Source organism: Watersipora subatra, chromosome 11, assembly GCF_963576615.1.
Source record: "Watersipora subatra chromosome 11, tzWatSuba1.1, whole genome shotgun sequence".
NCBI classification, from domain to species: domain Eukaryota; kingdom Metazoa; phylum Bryozoa; class Gymnolaemata; order Cheilostomatida; family Watersiporidae; genus Watersipora; species Watersipora subatra.
Window position 1 is genome coordinate 12,927,149 of NC_088718.1, and position 16,983 is coordinate 12,944,131.

At 39.3% G+C, this 16,983-nt stretch overlaps 14 non-coding genes across 14 annotated transcripts; 7 read left to right on the top strand and 7 right to left on the bottom strand.

Moving 5' to 3' along the window:
* Positions 1–286: 286 nt before the first annotated feature.
* LOC137409469 (5S ribosomal RNA) lies at positions 287–405 on the bottom strand. Its single transcript, XR_010980687.1, has one exon. It is a non-coding gene; the product is annotated as a 5S ribosomal RNA (ribosomal RNA).
* A 134-nt stretch (positions 406–539) lies between these two features.
* Positions 540–658, top strand: LOC137409009 (5S ribosomal RNA). The gene has a single exon (XR_010980256.1). It is a non-coding gene; the product is annotated as a 5S ribosomal RNA (ribosomal RNA).
* Positions 659–2,793: 2,135 nt separating this feature from the next.
* Positions 2,794–2,912, bottom strand: LOC137409470 (5S ribosomal RNA). Its single transcript, XR_010980688.1, has one exon. It is a non-coding gene; the product is annotated as a 5S ribosomal RNA (ribosomal RNA).
* A 134-nt stretch (positions 2,913–3,046) lies between these two features.
* On the top strand, positions 3,047–3,165 carry LOC137409010 (5S ribosomal RNA). Its single transcript, XR_010980257.1, has one exon. It is a non-coding gene; the product is annotated as a 5S ribosomal RNA (ribosomal RNA).
* A 2,135-nt stretch (positions 3,166–5,300) lies between these two features.
* LOC137409471 (5S ribosomal RNA) lies at positions 5,301–5,419 on the bottom strand. Its single transcript, XR_010980689.1, has one exon. It is a non-coding gene; the product is annotated as a 5S ribosomal RNA (ribosomal RNA).
* Positions 5,420–5,553: 134 nt separating this feature from the next.
* On the top strand, positions 5,554–5,672 carry LOC137409011 (5S ribosomal RNA). The gene has a single exon (XR_010980258.1). It is a non-coding gene; the product is annotated as a 5S ribosomal RNA (ribosomal RNA).
* Positions 5,673–8,031: 2,359 nt separating this feature from the next.
* On the bottom strand, positions 8,032–8,150 carry LOC137409472 (5S ribosomal RNA). The gene has a single exon (XR_010980690.1). It is a non-coding gene; the product is annotated as a 5S ribosomal RNA (ribosomal RNA).
* Positions 8,151–8,284: 134 nt separating this feature from the next.
* On the top strand, positions 8,285–8,403 carry LOC137409012 (5S ribosomal RNA). Its single transcript, XR_010980259.1, has one exon. It is a non-coding gene; the product is annotated as a 5S ribosomal RNA (ribosomal RNA).
* A 2,252-nt stretch (positions 8,404–10,655) lies between these two features.
* On the bottom strand, positions 10,656–10,774 carry LOC137409474 (5S ribosomal RNA). The gene has a single exon (XR_010980692.1). It is a non-coding gene; the product is annotated as a 5S ribosomal RNA (ribosomal RNA).
* Positions 10,775–10,909: 135 nt separating this feature from the next.
* On the top strand, positions 10,910–11,028 carry LOC137409013 (5S ribosomal RNA). The gene has a single exon (XR_010980260.1). It is a non-coding gene; the product is annotated as a 5S ribosomal RNA (ribosomal RNA).
* Positions 11,029–13,396: 2,368 nt separating this feature from the next.
* LOC137409475 (5S ribosomal RNA) lies at positions 13,397–13,515 on the bottom strand. Its single transcript, XR_010980693.1, has one exon. It is a non-coding gene; the product is annotated as a 5S ribosomal RNA (ribosomal RNA).
* A 134-nt stretch (positions 13,516–13,649) lies between these two features.
* On the top strand, positions 13,650–13,768 carry LOC137409014 (5S ribosomal RNA). Its single transcript, XR_010980261.1, has one exon. It is a non-coding gene; the product is annotated as a 5S ribosomal RNA (ribosomal RNA).
* A 2,246-nt stretch (positions 13,769–16,014) lies between these two features.
* LOC137409476 (5S ribosomal RNA) lies at positions 16,015–16,133 on the bottom strand. The gene has a single exon (XR_010980694.1). It is a non-coding gene; the product is annotated as a 5S ribosomal RNA (ribosomal RNA).
* A 134-nt stretch (positions 16,134–16,267) lies between these two features.
* On the top strand, positions 16,268–16,386 carry LOC137409016 (5S ribosomal RNA). Its single transcript, XR_010980263.1, has one exon. It is a non-coding gene; the product is annotated as a 5S ribosomal RNA (ribosomal RNA).
* The last annotated feature ends 597 nt before the right edge of the window (positions 16,387–16,983 follow it).

Genomic DNA, 16,983 nt, shown 5'->3' on the forward strand with positions numbered 1-16,983 from the left:
AGATAGAGCGAATTAAGAGACTTTTAAATGGAAATGATTTTTTGTTTTAAATCAAGAGATAGAGCGAATTAAAAGACTTTTAAATGGAAATGATTTTTTATTTTACAACAAGAGATAGAGCGAATTAAAAGACTTTCAAGCGGAAATGATTTTTTATTTTACATCAAGAGATAGAGCGAATTAAAAGACTTTTAAATGGAAATGATTTTTTATTTTATATCAAGAGATAGAGCGAATTAAAGAAGCTTGAAAATTCTAAATTAGTATAATTTTGATAAAAACTAAAGGTCTACAGCACCCGGTATTCCCAGGCGGTCACCCATCCAAGTACTAACCGGGCTCGACGTTGCTTAGCTTCAGTGATCGGACGAGAACTGGCGTTTTCAACGTGATATGGCCGTAGACATTTAGTAAGCTTCAACAGACGCTAATGAGAAACGTGGCAATAATCAGCGAACGCCCATTGGACAATATAGTCACGGCTTGGTGAGCATTATTATAACTCTGCGTTAATAGCGTGTCTCGAAGAGCGCATCAGTGTCTACGGCCATATCACGTTGAAAACGCCAGTTCTCGTCCGATCACTGAAGCTAAGCAACGTCGAGCCCGGTTAGTACTTGGATGGGTGACCGCCTGGGAATACCGGGTGCTGTAGACTTTTTATTTATTTTTACATCTTGCTATCTTCATCGCGATCTTCGCGCTATCTTCATCTACATGTACATGTACATGTTCATGTACATGAACATGTACTACGTATGCGTTATATATATATACATATACTATGTACTACGTACGTGTAGTGTGTAACAGTATATATAACTTTGCTGCTGCATTTCCGCGTCAAAACCCTTCTGGCAAGCGTGATCAATTAAAGCGCGACACTTTTTGTAGTCGAAGGATGTACTCTACTCGTGTATAACGAAAACTGTTGCAGCGTCCGATCTCAACATAAAAATAACATATTCTCACTTTTAATCCGAAGAAATCTCTTTTAAAGGAAGTTTGTTACTTTTTCTCGACATAAAGTGACGCGCTATCGTAGATCTTATTAGTTTACCGGCTATCTAATGTCTACGCGTGTAAAGACAGGTGAGTAGTAAGCGCCGTTCTTTGGCTTGTTCTTCTCATCTACGAGTTCGAAAGAAAACAGCCCTACATAGAAAGCTTTTACTTACGCGAACAGGTGTGTTAAAAAGATGTTCACGTCGAACCAAATAAAGCGATGCTTTAGAAATGGTGTAATAGCCTCCAAACGAGTACGCTCGCGTTCGACCGCCGCGCGAGTAGCTTCAACTCCTAACGAAACAATCGTAGTACGTCTACTATATACACGTGTAAATTAGGATTCGTTTGCTCTCTCAACATCTGAAAGAGCGGTTAATCGCGCTGCAACGAAACATTCATGCGTACCATGTAAACTAGGATTCGTTCGCTCTCTCAATATTTGAAAGAGCGGTCAATCGCGCTGCCGGTTATTCGTCCAGCTCGCTCATTAGCTATGAAAAGCTATCGAGTTACTTCGAACGCATAGCTTAAAACTTTGCCATTGCGTAACGAATATTCCCGGCTCAAACGAATCGTTGATATTGTGCAAATTAGGAGTCGTGTGTACTCTCATACTTCGACGGCGTGGTTGTTCGCGCTCGATAATATTCGACTCGTTCACTCATTGGCTAAACGCATAGCGTTCAAGATCTCGCCGATTCGTACGAAGGTTGCAGGCTCGTTACCGCCGCTTCACGCGCTTTAGATTATTTCGTCAGCATTTTGAAAACTACGGTAAATATTTTCCTTTTAAATAATTATAATCGCGTGGAAATGACCTTACGCGAAAGTAGGCTTTTCGCTAGAGATAATTCCGCAAAGATAAAAACTGATGGAGCAACCTTAGCTACGCGCTGGCCCGCGCTCATTACCGAACTTAGTTGCCGTCGTAACGTAGATTCCACGTTCCGGTTTGTAATTCGTTTCGAAACTTTTTGACACAATTTACCTTTTAGACTTTTACGCATCCGCGAGTACGGTTTTGTTTCATCACGATCGAAGACGATCGCTCGAGTTTACATTACGAGAATGCGTATTTTGCGGCGAAAGGCCGAGTCGAGTTTCGTTTAGTTATTTATTTTAGCTTTTAGGTAAACTCGTAACGCCGACATACGAGTTGCGCAATTAAAAGGAAATCTTAACGCGAGTTTCTTGAGCTATTACGCCGCGCAAAATGAAAACGAATCGAAATTATATCCTCTTTAAAATACACGGGTAGCAGCGGCGCATGGCTGGTGAAGATGAGGAGATTGAAGCTAGCCGGATAGCATCAAGTACTAATAATATTCATATTATCCAGTTTCGGCTAAAACCTTTGAATGGAAATGATTTTTTATTTTATATCAAAAGATAGAGCGAATTAAAAGACTTTTAAATGGAAATGATTTTTTATTTTATATCAAAAGATAGAGCGAATTAAAAGACTTTTAAATGGAAATGATTTTTTATTTTATATCAAGAGATAGAGCGAATTAAGAGACTTTTAAATGGAAATGATTTTTTGTTTTAAATCAAGAGATAGAGCGAATTAAAAGACTTTTAAATGGAAATGATTTTTTATTTTACAACAAGAGATAGAGCGAATTAAAAGACTTTCAAGCGGAAATGATTTTTTATTTTACATCAAGAGATAGAGCGAATTAAAAGACTTTTAAATGGAAATGATTTTTTATTTTATATCAAGAGATAGAGCGAATTAAAGAAGCTTGAAAATTCTAAATTAGTATAATTTTGATAAAAACTGAAGGTCTACAGCACCCGGTATTCCCAGGCGGTCACCCATCCAAGTACTAACCGGGCTCGACGTTGCTTAGCTTCAGTGATCGGACGAGAACTGGCGTTTTCAACGTGATATGGCCGTAGACATTTAGTAAGCTTCAACAGACGCTAATGAGAAACGTGGCAATAATCAGCGAACGCCCATTGGACAATATAGTCACGGCTTGGTGAGCATTATTATAACTCTGCGTTAATAGCGTGTCTCGAAGAGCGCATCAGTGTCTACGGCCATATCACGTTGAAAACGCCAGTTCTCGTCCGATCACTGAAGCTAAGCAACGTCGAGCCCGGTTAGTACTTGGATGGGTGACCGCCTGGGAATACCGGGTGCTGTAGACTTTTTATTTATTTTTACATCTTGCTATCTTCATCGCGATCTTCGCGCTATCTTCATCTACATGTACATGTACATGTTCATGTACATGAACATGTACTACGTATGCGTTATATATATATACATATACTATGTACTACGTACGTGTAGTGTGTAACAGTATATATAACTTTGCTGCTGCATTTCCGCGTCAAAACCCTTCTGGCAAGCGTGATCAATTAAAGCGCGACACTTTTTGTAGTCGAAGGATGTACTCTACTCGTGTATAACGAAAACTGTTGCAGCGTCCGATCTCAACATAAAAATAACATATTCTCACTTTTAATCCGAAGAAATCTCTTTTAAAGGAAGTTTGTTACTTTTTCTCGACATAAAGTGACGCGCTATCGTAGATCTTATTAGTTTACCGGCTATCTAATGTCTACGCGTGTAAAGACAGGTGAGTAGTAAGCGCCGTTCTTTGGCTTGTTCTTCTCATCTACGAGTTCGAAAGAAAACAGCCCTACATAGAAAGCTTTTACTTACGCGAACAGGTGTGTTAAAAAGATGTTCACGTCGAACCAAATAAAGCGATGCTTTAGAAATGGTGTAATAGCCTCCAAACGAGTACGCTCGCGTTCGACCGCCGCGCGAGTAGCTTCAACTCCTAACGAAACAATCGTAGTACGTCTACTATATACACGTGTAAATTAGGATTCGTTTGCTCTCTCAACATCTGAAAGAGCGGTTAATCGCGCTGCAACGAAACATTCATGCGTACCATGTAAACTAGGATTCGTTCGCTCTCTCAATATTTGAAAGAGCGGTCAATCGCGCTGCCGGTTATTCGTCCAGCTCGCTCATTAGCTATGAAAAGCTATCGAGTTACTTCGAACGCATAGCTTAAAACTTTGCCATTGCGTAACGAATATTCCCGGCTCAAACGAATCGTTGATATTGTGCAAATTAGGAGTCGTGTGTACTCTCATACTTCGACGGCGTGGTTGTTCGCGCTCGATAATATTCGACTCGTTCACTCATTGGCTAAACGCATAGCGTTCAAGATCTCGCCGATTCGTACGAAGGTTGCAGGCTCGTTACCGCCGCTTCACGCGCTTTAGATTATTTCGTCAGCATTTTGAAAACTACGGTAAATATTTTCCTTTTAAATAATTATAATCGCGTGGAAATGACCTTACGCGAAAGTAGGCTTTTCGCTAGAGATAATTCCGCAAAGATAAAAACTGATGGAGCAACCTTAGCTACGCGCTGGCCCGCGCTCATTACCGAACTTAGTTGCCGTCGTAACGTAGATTCCACGTTCCGGTTTGTAATTCGTTTCGAAACTTTTTGACACAATTTACCTTTTAGACTTTTACGCATCCGCGAGTACGGTTTTGTTTCATCACGATCGAAGACGATCGCTCGAGTTTACATTACGAGAATGCGTATTTTGCGGCGAAAGGCCGAGTCGAGTTTCGTTTAGTTATTTATTTTAGCTTTTAGGTAAACTCGTAACGCCGACATACGAGTTGCGCAATTAAAAGGAAATCTTAACGCGAGTTTCTTGAGCTATTACGCCGCGCAAAATGAAAACGAATCGAAATTATATCCTCTTTAAAATACACGGGTAGCAGCGGCGCATGGCTGGTGAAGATGAGGAGATTGAAGCTAGCCGGATAGCATCAAGTACTAATAATATTCATATTATCCAGTTTCGGCTAAAACCTTTGAATGGAAATGATTTTTTATTTTATATCAAAAGATAGAGCGAATTAAAAGACTTTTAAATGGAAATGATTTTTTATTTTATATCAAAAGATAGAGCGAATTAAAAGACTTTTAAATGGAAATGATTTTTTATTTTATATCAAGAGATAGAGCGAATTAAGAGACTTTTAAATGGAAATGATTTTTTGTTTTAAATCAAGAGATAGAGCGAATTAAAAGACTTTTAAATGGAAATGATTTTTTATTTTACAACAAGAGATAGAGCGAATTAAAAGACTTTCAAGCGGAAATGATTTTTTATTTTACATCAAGAGATAGAGCGAATTAAAAGACTTTTAAATGGAAATGATTTTTTATTTTATATCAAGAGATAGAGCGAATTAAAGAAGCTTGAAAATTCTAAATTAGTATAATTTTGATAAAAACTGAAGGTCTACAGCACCCGGTATTCCCAGGCGGTCACCCATCCAAGTACTAACCGGGCTCGACGTTGCTTAGCTTCAGTGATCGGACGAGAACTGGCGTTTTCAACGTGATATGGCCGTAGACATTTAGTAAGCTTCAACAGACGCTAATGAGAAACGTGGCAATAATCAGCGAACGCCCATTGGACAATATAGTCACGGCTTGGTGAGCATTATTATAACTCTGCGTTAATAGCGTGTCTCGAAGAGCGCATCAGTGTCTACGGCCATATCACGTTGAAAACGCCAGTTCTCGTCCGATCACTGAAGCTAAGCAACGTCGAGCCCGGTTAGTACTTGGATGGGTGACCGCCTGGGAATACCGGGTGCTGTAGACTTTTTATTTATTTTTACATCTTGCTATCTTCATCGCGATCTTCGCGCTATCTTCATCTACATGTACATGTACATGTTCATGTACATGAACATGTACTACGTATGCGTTATATATATATACATATACTATGTACTACGTACGTGTAGTGTGTAACAGTATATATAACTTTGCTGCTGCATTTCCGCGTCAAAACCCTTCTGGCAAGCGTGATCAATTAAAGCGCGACACTTTTTGTAGTCGAAGGATGTACTCTACTCGTGTATAACGAAAACTGTTGCAGCGTCCGATCTCAACATAAAAATAACATATTCTCACTTTTAATCCGAAGAAATCTCTTTTAAAGGAAGTTTGTTACTTTTTCTCGACATAAAGTGACGCGCTATCGTAGATCTTATTAGTTTACCGGCTATCTAATGTCTACGCGTGTAAAGACAGGTGAGTAGTAAGCGCCGTTCTTTGGCTTGTTCTTCTCATCTACGAGTTCGAAAGAAAACAGCCCTACATAGAAAGCTTTTACTTACGCGAACAGGTGTGTTAAAAAGATGTTCACGTCGAACCAAATAAAGCGATGCTTTAGAAATGGTGTAATAGCCTCCAAACGAGTACGCTCGCGTTCGACCGCCGCGCGAGTAGCTTCAACTCCTAACGAAACAATCGTAGTACGTCTACTATATACACGTGTAAATTAGGATTCGTTTGCTCTCTCAACATCTGAAAGAGCGGTTAATCGCGCTGCAACGAAACATTCATGCGTACCATGTAAACTAGGATTCGTTCGCTCTCTCAATATTTGAAAGAGCGGTCAATCGCGCTGCCGGTTATTCGTCCAGCTCGCTCATTAGCTATGAAAAGCTATCGAGTTACTTCGAACGCATAGCTTAAAACTTTGCCATTGCGTAACGAATATTCCCGGCTCAAACGAATCGTTGATATTGTGCAAATTAGGAGTCGTGTGTACTCTCATACTTCGACGGCGTGGTTGTTCGCGCTCGATAATATTCGACTCGTTCACTCATTGGCTAAACGCATAGCGTTCAAGATCTCGCCGATTCGTACGAAGGTTGCAGGCTCGTTACCGCCGCTTCACGCGCTTTAGATTATTTCGTCAGCATTTTGAAAACTACGGTAAATATTTTCCTTTTAAATAATTATAATCGCGTGGAAATGACCTTACGCGAAAGTAGGCTTTTCGCTAGAGATAATTCCGCAAAGATAAAAACTGATGGAGCAACCTTAGCTACGCGCTGGCCCGCGCTCATTACCGAACTTAGTTGCCGTCGTAACGTAGATTCCACGTTCCGGTTTGTAATTCGTTTCGAAACTTTTTGACACAATTTACCTTTTAGACTTTTACGCATCCGCGAGTACGGTTTTGTTTCATCACGATCGAAGACGATCGCTCGAGTTTACATTACGAGAATGCGTATTTTGCGGCGAAAGGCCGAGTCGAGTTTCGTTTAGTTATTTATTTTAGCTTTTAGGTAAACTCGTAACGCCGACATACGAGTTGCGCAATTAAAAGGAAATCTTAACGCGAGTTTCTTGAGCTATTACGCCGCGCAAAATGAAAACGAATCGAAATTATATCCTCTTTAAAATACACGGGTAGCAGCGGCGCATGGCTGGTGAAGATGAGGAGATTGAAGCTAGCCGGATAGCATCAAGTACTAATAATATTCATATTATCCAGTTTCGGCTAAAACCTTTGAATGGAAATGATTTTTTATTTTATATCAAAAGATAGAGCGAATTAAAAGACTTTTAAATGGAAAAGATTTTTTATTTTATATCAAAAGATAGAGCGAATTAAAAGACTTTTAAATGGAAATGATTTTTTATTTTATATCAAGAGATAGAGCGAATTAAGAGACTTTTAAATGGAAATGATTTTTTGTTTTAAATCAAGAGATAGAGCGAATTAAAAGACTTTTAAATGGAAATGATTTTTTATTTTACAACAAGAGATAGAGCGAATTAAAAGACTTTCAAGCGGAAATGATTTTTTATTTTACATCAAGAGATAGAGCGAATTAAAAGACTTTTAAATGGAAATGATTTTTTATTTTATATCAAGAGATAGAGCGAATTAAGAGACTTTTAAATGGAAATGATTTTTTGTTTTAAATCAAGAGATAGAGCGAATTAAAAGACTTTTAAATGGAAATGATTTTTTATTTTACATCAAGAGATAGAGCGAATTAAAAGACTTTCAAGCGGAAATGATTTTTTATTTTACATCAAGAGATAGAGCGAATTAAAAGACTTTCAAGCGGAAATGATTTTTTATTCTATATCAAGAGATAGAGTGAATTAAAGAAGCTTGAAAATTCTAAATTAGTATAATTTTGATAAAAACTAAAGGTCTACAGCACCCGGTATTCCCAGGCGGTCACCCATCCAAGTACTAACCGGGCTCGACGTTGCTTAGCTTCAGTGATCGGACGAGAACTGGCGTTTTCAACGTGATATGGCCGTAGACATTTAGTAAGCTTCAACAGACGCTAATGAGAAACGTGGCAATAATCAGCGAACGCCCATTGGACAATATAGTCACGGCTTGGTGAGCATTATTATAACTCTGCGTTAATAGCGTGTCTCGAAGAGCGCATCAGTGTCTACGGCCATATCACGTTGAAAACGCCAGTTCTCGTCCGATCACTGAAGCTAAGCAACGTCGAGCCCGGTTAGTACTTGGATGGGTGACCGCCTGGGAATACCGGGTGCTGTAGACTTTTTATTTATTTTTACATCTTGCTATCTTCATCGCGATCTTCGCGCTATCTTCATCTACATGTACATGTACATGTACATGAACATGTACATGTACATGTTCATGTACATGAACATGTACTACGTATGCGTTATATATATATACATATACTATGTACTACGTACGTGTAGTGTGTAACAGTATATATAACTTTGCTGCTGCATTTCCGCGTCAAAACCCTTCTGGCAAGCGTGATCAATTAAAGCGCGACACTTTTTGTAGTCGAAGGATGTACTCTACTCGTGTATAACGAAAACTGTTGCAGCGTCCGATCTCAACATAAAAATAACATATTCTCACTTTTAATCCGAAGAAATCTCTTTTAAAGGAAGTTTGTTACTTTTTCTCGACATAAAGTGACGCGCTATCGTAGATCTTATTAGTTTACCGGCTATCTAATGTCTACGCGTGTAAAGACAGGTGAGTAGTAAGCGCCGTTCTTTGGCTTGTTCTTCTCATCTACGAGTTCGAAAGAAAACAGCCCTACATAGAAAGCTTTTACTTACGCGAACAGGTGTGTTAAAAAGATGTTCACGTCGAACCAAATAAAGCGATGCTTTAGAAATGGTGTAATAGCCTCCAAACGAGTACGCTCGCGTTCGACCGCCGCGCGAGTAGCTTCAACTCCTAACGAAACAATCGTAGTACGTCTACTATATACACGTGTAAATTAGGATTCGTTTGCTCTCTCAACATCTGAAAGAGCGGTTAATCGCGCTGCAACGAAACATTCATGCGTACCATGTAAACTAGGATTCGTTCGATGAAAAGCTATCGAGTTACTAGGAAGTAACTCGATAGCTTTTCATAGCTAATGAGCGAGCTGGACGAATAACCGGCAGCGCGATTGACCGCTCTCTCTCAATATTTGAAAGAGCGGTCAATCGCGCTGCCGGTTATTCGTCCAGCTCGCTCATTAGCTATGAAAAGCTATCGAGTTACTTCGAACGCATAGCTTAAAACTTTGCCATTGCGTAACGAATATTCCCGGCTCAAACGAATCGTTGATATTGTGCAAATTAGGAGTCGTGTGTACTCTCATACTTCGACGGCGTGGTTGTTCGCGCTCGATAATATTCGACTCGTTCACTCATTGGCTAAACGCATAGCGTTCAAGATCTCGCCGATTCGTACGAAGGTTGCAGGCTCGTTACCGCCGCTTCACGCGCTTTAGATTATTTCGTCAGCATTTTGAAAACTACGGTAAATATTTTCCTTTTAAATAATTATAATCGCGTGGAAATGACCTTACGCGAAAGTAGGCTTTTCGCTAGAGATAGTTCCGCAAAGATAAAAACTGATGGAGCAACCTTAGCTACGCGCTGGCCCGCGCTCATCACCGAACTTAGTTGCCGTCGTAACGTAGATTCCACGTTCCGGTTTGTAATTCGTTTCGAAACTTTTTGACACAATTTACCTTTTAGACTTTTACGCATCCGCGAGTACGGTTTTGTTTCATCACGATCGAAGACGATCGCTCGAGTTTACATTACGAGAATGCGTATTTTGCGGCGAAAGGCCGAGTCGAGTTTCGTTTAGTTATTTATTTTAGCTTTTAGGTAAACTCGTAACGCCGACATACGAGTTGCGCAATTAAAAGGAAATCTTAACGCGAGTTTCTTGAGCTATTACGCCGCGCAAAATGAAAACGAATCGAAATTATATCCTCTTTAAAATACACGGGTAGCAGCGGCGCATGGCTGGTGAAGATGAGGAGATTGAAGCTAGCCGGATAGCATCAAGTACTAATAATATTCATATTATCCAGTTTCGGCTAAAACCTTTGAATGGAAATGATTTTTTATTTTATATCAAAAGATAGAGCGAATTAAAAGACTTTTAAATGGAAATGATTTTTTATTTTATATCAAAAGATAGAGCGAATTAAAAGACTTTTAAATGGAAATGATTTTTTATTTTATATCAAGAGATAGAGCGAATTAAGAGACTTTTAAATGGAAATGATTTTTTGTTTTAAATCAAGAGATAGAGCGAATTAAAAGACTTTTAAATGGAAATGATTTTTTATTTTACATCAAGAGATAGAGCGAATTAAAAGACTTTCAAGCGGAAATGATTTTTTATTTTACATCAAGAGATAGAGCGAATTAAAAGACTTTCAAGCGGAAATGATTTTTTATTCTATATCAAGAGATAGAGTGAATTAAAGAAGCTTGAAAATTCTAAATTAGTATAATTTTGATAAAAACTAAAGGTCTACAGCACCCGGTATTCCCAGGCGGTCACCCATCCAAGTACTAACCGGGCTCGACGTTGCTTAGCTTCAGTGATCGGACGAGAACTGGCGTTTTCAACGTGATATGGCCGTAGACATTTAGTAAGCTTCAACAGACGCTAAATGAGAAACGTGGCAATAATCAGCGAACGCCCATTGGACAATATAGTCACGGCTTGGTGAGCATTATTATAACTCTGCGTTAATAGCGTGTCTCGAAGAGCGCATCAGTGTCTACGGCCATATCACGTTGAAAACGCCAGTTCTCGTCCGATCACTGAAGCTAAGCAACGTCGAGCCCGGTTAGTACTTGGATGGGTGACCGCCTGGGAATACCGGGTGCTGTAGACTTTTTATTTATTTTTACATCTTGCTATCTTCATCGCGATCTTCGCGCTATCTTCATCTACATGTACATGTACATGTTCATGTACATGAACATGTACTACGTATGCGTTATATATATATACATATACTATGTACTATGTACTACGTACGTGTAGTGTGTAACAGTATATATAACTTTGCTGCTGCATTTCCGCGTCAAAACCCTTCTGGCAAGCGTGATCAATTAAAGCGCGACACTTTTTGTAGTCGAAGGATGTACTCTACTCGTGTATAACGAAAACTGTTGCAGCGTCCGATCTCAACATAAAAATAACATATTCTCACTTTTAATCCGAAGAAATCTCTTTTAAAGGAAGTTTGTTACTTTTTCTCGACATAAAGTGACGCGCTATCGTAGATCTTATTAGTTTACCGGCTATCTAATGTCTACGCGTGTAAAGACAGGTGAGTAGTAAGCGCCGTTCTTTGGCTTGTTCTTCTCATCTACGAGTTCGAAAGAAAACAGCCCTACATTATAAAAGCTTTTACTTACGCGATCAGGTGTGTTAAAAAGATGTTCACGTCGAACCAAATAAAGCGATGCTTTAGAAATGGTGTAATAGCCTCCAAACGAGTACGCTCGCGTTCGACCGCCGCGCGAGTAGCTTCAACTCCTAACGAAACAATCGTAGTACGTCTACTATATACACGTGTAAATTAGGATTCGTTTGCTCTCTCAACATCTGAAAGAGCGGTTAATCGCGCTGCAACGAAACATTCATGCGTACCATGTAAACTAGGATTCGTTCGCTCTCTCAATATTTGAAAGAGCGGTCAATCGCGCTGCCGGTTATTCGTCCAGCTCGCTCATTAGCTATGAAAAGCTATCGAGTTACTTCGAACGCATAGCTTAAAACTTTGCCATTGCGTAACGAATATTCCCGGCTCAAACGAATCGTTGATATTGTGCAAATTAGGAGTCGTGTGTACTCTCATACTTCGACGGCGTGGTTGTTCGCGCTCGATAATATTCGACTCGTTCACTCATTGGCTAAACGCATAGCGTTCAAGATCTCGCCGATTCGTACGAAGGTTGCAGGCTCGTTACCGCCGCTTCACGCGCTTTAGATTATTTCGTCAGCATTTTGAAAACTACGGTAAATATTTTCCTTTTAAATAATTATAATCGCGTGGAAATGACCTTACGCGAAAGTAGGCTTTTCGCTAGAGATAATTCCGCAAAGATAAAAACTGATGGAGCAACCTTAGCTACGCGCTGGCCCGCGCTCATTACCGAACTTAGTTGCCGTCGTAACGTAGATTCCACGTTCCGGTTTGTAATTCGTTTCGAAACTTTTTGACACAATTTACCTTTTAGACTTTTACGCATCCGCGAGTACGGTTTTGTTTCATCACGATCGAAGACGATCGCTCGAGTTTACATTACGAGAATGCGTATTTTGCGGCGAAAGGCCGAGTCGAGTTTCGTTTAGTTATTTATTTTAGCTTTTAGGTAAACTCGTAACGCCGACATACGAGTTGCGCAATTAAAAGGAAATCTTAACGCGAGTTTCTTGAGCTATTACGCCGCGCAAAATGAAAACGAATCGAAATTATATCCTCTTTAAAATACACGGGTAGCAGCGGCGCATGGCTGGTGAAGATGAGGAGATTGAAGCTAGCCGGATAGCATCAAGTACTAATAATATTCATATTATCCAGTTTCGGCTAAAACCTTTGAATGGAAATGATTTTTTATTTTATATCAAAAGATAGAGCGAATTAAAAGACTTTTAAATGGAAATGATTTTTTATTTTATATCAAAAGATAGAGCGAATTAAAAGACTTTTAAATGGAAATGATTTTTTATTTTATATCAAGAGATAGAGCGAATTAAGAGACTTTTAAATGGAAATGATTTTTTGTTTTAAATCAAGAGATAGAGCGAATTAAAAGACTTTTAAATGGAAATGATTTTTTATTTTACAACAAGAGATAGAGCGAATTAAAAGACTTTCAAGCGGAAATGATTTTTTATTTTACATCAAGAGATAGAGCGAATTAAAAGACTTTTAAATGGAAATGATTTTTTATTTTATATCAAGAGATAGAGCGAATTAAGAGACTTTTAAATGGAAATGATTTTTTGTTTTAAATCAAGAGATAGAGCGAATTAAAAGACTTTTAAATGGAAATGATTTTTTATTTTACATCAAGAGATAGAGCGAATTAAAAGACTTTCAAGCGGAAATGATTTTTTATTTTACATCAAGAGATAGAGCGAATTAAAAGACTTTCAAGCGGAAATGATTTTTTATTCTATATCAAGAGATAGAGTGAATTAAAGAAGCTTGAAAATTCTAAATTAGTATAATTTTGATAAAAACTAAAGGTCTACAGCACCCGGTATTCCCAGGCGGTCACCCATCCAAGTACTAACCGGGCTCGACGTTGCTTAGCTTCAGTGATCGGACGAGAACTGGCGTTTTCAACGTGATATGGCCGTAGACATTTAGTAAGCTTCAACAGACGCTAATGAGAAACGTGGCAATAATCAGCGAACGCCCATTGGACAATATAGTCACGGCTTGGTGAGCATTATTATAACTCTGCGTTAATAGCGTGTCTCGAAGAGCGCATCAGTGTCTACGGCCATATCACGTTGAAAACGCCAGTTCTCGTCCGATCACTGAAGCTAAGCAACGTCGAGCCCGGTTAGTACTTGGATGGGTGACCGCCTGGGAATACCGGGTGCTGTAGACTTTTTATTTATTTTTACATCTTGCTATCTTCATCGCGATCTTCGCGCTATCTTCATCTACATGTACATGTACATGAACATGTACATGTACATGTTCATGTACATGAACATGTACTACGTATGCGTTATATATATATACATATACTATGTACTACGTACGTGTAGTGTGTAACAGTATATATAACTTTGCTGCTGCATTTCCGCGTCAAAACCCTTCTGGCAAGCGTGATCAATTAAAGCGCGACACTTTTTGTAGTCGAAGGATGTACTCTACTCGTGTATAACGAAAACTGTTGCAGCGTCCGATCTCAACATAAAAATAACATATTCTCACTTTTAATCCGAAGAAATCTCTTTTAAAGGAAGTTTGTTACTTTTTCTCGACATAAAGTGACGCGCTATCGTAGATCTTATTAGTTTACCGGCTATCTAATGTCTACGCGTGTAAAGACAGGTGAGTAGTAAGCGCCGTTCTTTGGCTTGTTCTTCTCATCTACGAGTTCGAAAGAAAACAGCCCTACATAGAAAGCTTTTACTTACGCGAACAGGTGTGTTAAAAAGATGTTCACGTCGAACCAAATAAAGCGATGCTTTAGAAATGGTGTAATAGCCTCCAAACGAGTACGCTCGCGTTCGACCGCCGCGCGAGTAGCTTCAACTCCTAACGAAACAATCGTAGTACGTCTACTATATACACGTGTAAATTAGGATTCGTTTGCTCTCTCAACATCTGAAAGAGCGGTTAATCGCGCTGCAACGAAACATTCATGCGTACCATGTAAACTAGGATTCGTTCGATGAAAAGCTATCGAGTTACTAGGAAGTAACTCGATAGCTTTTCATAGCTAATGAGCGAGCTGGACGAATAACCGGCAGCGCGATTGACCGCTCTCTCTCAATATTTGAAAGAGCGGTCAATCGCGCTGCCGGTTATTCGTCCAGCTCGCTCATTAGCTATGAAAAGCTATCGAGTTACTTCGAACGCATAGCTTAAAACTTTGCCATTGCGTAACGAATATTCCCGGCTCAAACGAATCGTTGATATTGTGCAAATTAGGAGTCGTGTGTACTCTCATACTTCGACGGCGTGGTTGTTCGCGCTCGATAATATTCGACTCGTTCACTCATTGGCTAAACGCATAGCGTTCAAGATCTCGCCGATTCGTACGAAGGTTGCAGGCTCGTTACCGCCGCTTCACGCGCTTTAGATTATTTCGTCAGCATTTTGAAAACTACGGTAAATATTTTCCTTTTAAATAATTATAATCGCGTGGAAATGACCTTACGCGAAAGTAGGCTTTTCGCTAGAGATAGTTCCGCAAAGATAAAAACTGATGGAGCAACCTTAGCTACGCGCTGGCCCGCGCTCATCACCGAACTTAGTTGCCGTCGTAACGTAGATTCCACGTTCCGGTTTGTAATTCGTTTCGAAACTTTTTGACACAATTTACCTTTTAGACTTTTACGCATCCGCGAGTACGGTTTTGTTTCATCACGATCGAAGACGATCGCTCGAGTTTACATTACGAGAATGCGTATTTTGCGGCGAAAGGCCGAGTCGAGTTTCGTTTAGTTATTTATTTTAGCTTTTAGGTAAACTCGTAACGCCGACATACGAGTTGCGCAATTAAAAGGAAATCTTAACGCGAGTTTCTTGAGCTATTACGCCGCGCGAAATGAAAACGAATCGAAATTATATCCTCTTTAAAATACACGGGTAGCAGCGGCGCATGGCTGGTGAAGATGAGGAGATTGAAGCTAGCCGGATAGCATCAAGTACTAATAATATTCATATTATCCAGTTTCGGCTAAAACCTTTGAATGGAAATGATTTTTTATTTTATATCAAAAGATAGAGCGAATTAAAAGACTTTTAAATGGAAATGATTTTTTATTTTATATCAAAAGATAGAGCGAATTAAAAGACTTTTAAATGGAAATGATTTTTTATTTTATATCAAGAGATAGAGCGAATTAAGAGACTTTTAAATGGAAATGATTTTTTGTTTTAAATCAAGAGATAGAGCGAATTAAAAGACTTTTAAATGGAAATGATTTTTTATTTTACATCAAGAGATAGAGCGAATTAAAAGACTTTCAAGCGGAAATGATTTTTTATTTTACATCAAGAGATAGAGCGAATTAAAAGACTTTCGAGCGGAAATGATTTTTTATTCTATATCAAGAGATAGAGTGAATTAAAGAAGCTTGAAAATTCTAAATTAGTATAATTTTGATAAAAACTAAAGGTCTACAGCACCCGGTATTCCCAGGCGGTCACCCATCCAAGTACTAACCGGGCTCGACGTTGCTTAGCTTCAGTGATCGGACGAGAACTGGCGTTTTCAACGTGATATGGCCGTAGACATTTAGTAAGCTTCAACAGACGCTAATGAGAAACGTGGCAATAATCAGCGAACGCCCATTGGACAATATAGTCACGGCTTGGTGAGCATTATTATAACTCTGCGTTAATAGCGTGTCTCGAAGAGCGCATCAGTGTCTACGGCCATATCACGTTGAAAACGCCAGTTCTCGTCCGATCACTGAAGCTAAGCAACGTCGAGCCCGGTTAGTACTTGGATGGGTGACCGCCTGGGAATACCGGGTGCTGTAGACTTTTTATTTATTTTTACATCTTGCTATCTTCATCGCGATCTTCGCGCTATCTTCATCTACATGTACATGTACATGTTCATGTACATGAACATGTACTACGTATGCGTTATATATATATACATATACTATGTACTATGTACTACGTACGTGTAGTGTGTAACAGTATATATAACTTTGCTGCTGCATTTCCGCGTCAAAACCCTTCTGGCAAGCGTGATCAATTAAAGCGCGACACTTTTTGTAGTCGAAGGATGTACTCTACTCGTGTATAACGAAAACTGTTGCAGCGTCCGATCTCAACATAAAAATAACATATTCTCACTTTTAATCCGAAGAAATCTCTTTTAAAGGAAGTTTGTTACTTTTTCTCGACATAAAGTGACGCGCTATCGTAGATCTTATTAGTTTACCGGCTATCTAATGTCTACGCGTGTAAAGACAGGTGAGTAGTAAGCGCCGTTCTTTGGCTTGTTCTTCTCATCTACGAGTTCGAAAGAAAACAGCCCTACATTATAAAAGCTTTTACTTACGCGATCAGGTGTGTTAAAAAGATGTTCACGTCGAACCAAATAAAGCGATGCTTTAGAAATGGTGTAAT